This window comes from Otolemur garnettii, unplaced genomic scaffold (assembly GCF_000181295.1).
Source record: "Otolemur garnettii isolate 467f Iridium unplaced genomic scaffold, OtoGar3 scaffold00023, whole genome shotgun sequence".
NCBI classification, from domain to species: domain Eukaryota; kingdom Metazoa; phylum Chordata; class Mammalia; order Primates; family Galagidae; genus Otolemur; species Otolemur garnettii.
Window position 1 is genome coordinate 13,427,374 of NW_003852418.1, and position 1,050 is coordinate 13,428,423.

Below are 1,050 nucleotides of genomic sequence, written 5' to 3' on the forward strand. Positions count from 1 at the left end.
CCCCCTCCCCCCAGGCTACATTTAGGATATTATCTTCAGCTTTGTTTTAAGCAATTTAATTATAACATCTCTTAATGTCTTCATGTTCCTGGTGCTTGGGGTTCATTGAGCTGCTTAGATCTGTGAGTTTACAGTTTTCATAAAACTTGGAAAATTATCCGCCATTGTTTCTTCATGTACAATTTCCGTCCCCGCCGTTCATTCTTTTATTTTCAGGGACTCCAATTGCATACATATTTAGGCCTTTTGAAACTTGCTGATAGTCTGTTTACTTTTTTTTTTTTTTAAATATGGAATGCTTCATGAATTTGCGTGTCATCCTTGTGCAGGGGCCATGCTGATCTTCTCTGCATCATTCCAATTCCAGTATATGTGCTGCCGAAGCCAGCACAGTCTGTTTACTTTTTTAAAAATTGTTTTGAATAATTTCCATTGCTGTGCATCTATGTTCACTAGTATTTTCTTCTGCAATTTCTGATCTTCCATCAATCACATCCAGTTTATTTTTCACGTCAGATATAGTTTTCATTTTTTTTAGATAAAACTTGCTCTGCTTTTTAAGACCTATCTTCCACACGTCTACTAAAGTGATAAACTCTGTTTTAATGCTTTTGTCAGCGATTCTAACATTGGTGTCAGTTTTGGGTCTTTTCAGTGAATTGATTTTCCTCCTAATTTTAAAATTTACATTCTTGATGCTTTATGTATCTGGCAATTTTTGATCAGATGCCAGACACTATGAATTTTACCTTTATGGAGGCTGAATGTCTTTGTATTTCTACAAACTATTCTTGAACTTTGTTCTGAGACTCAGTTCCTTTACATAAGAATGGTCTGATCCTTTGGATTCTTGCTTTTAAGATTTGTTGAGCAATATCAGAGCAGCTGATAGGTTATTTAGGTTAGAGCTAACTATTTCCCAGTGCTAAGACCCATGTTATCTCTGTGAATGATGAAGTTTTCCAACCTGACTGGTGGGAAGAGGTCCTGTTCCTGGCCTCGTGTGAGTACTAGGTATGGTTTCCTCTGCTCCTTTTGGCTGGTTTTTTC

The 1,050-nt window shown here is 36.7% G+C and overlaps 1 non-coding gene across 1 annotated transcript; it reads right to left on the reverse strand.

Moving 5' to 3' along the window:
* Positions 1–284: 284 nt before the first annotated feature.
* LOC111724495 lies at positions 285–391 on the reverse strand. Its single transcript, XR_002772791.1, has one exon. It is a non-coding gene; the product is annotated as a U6 spliceosomal RNA (small nuclear RNA).
* Between the last annotated feature and the right edge of the window lie 659 nt (positions 392–1,050).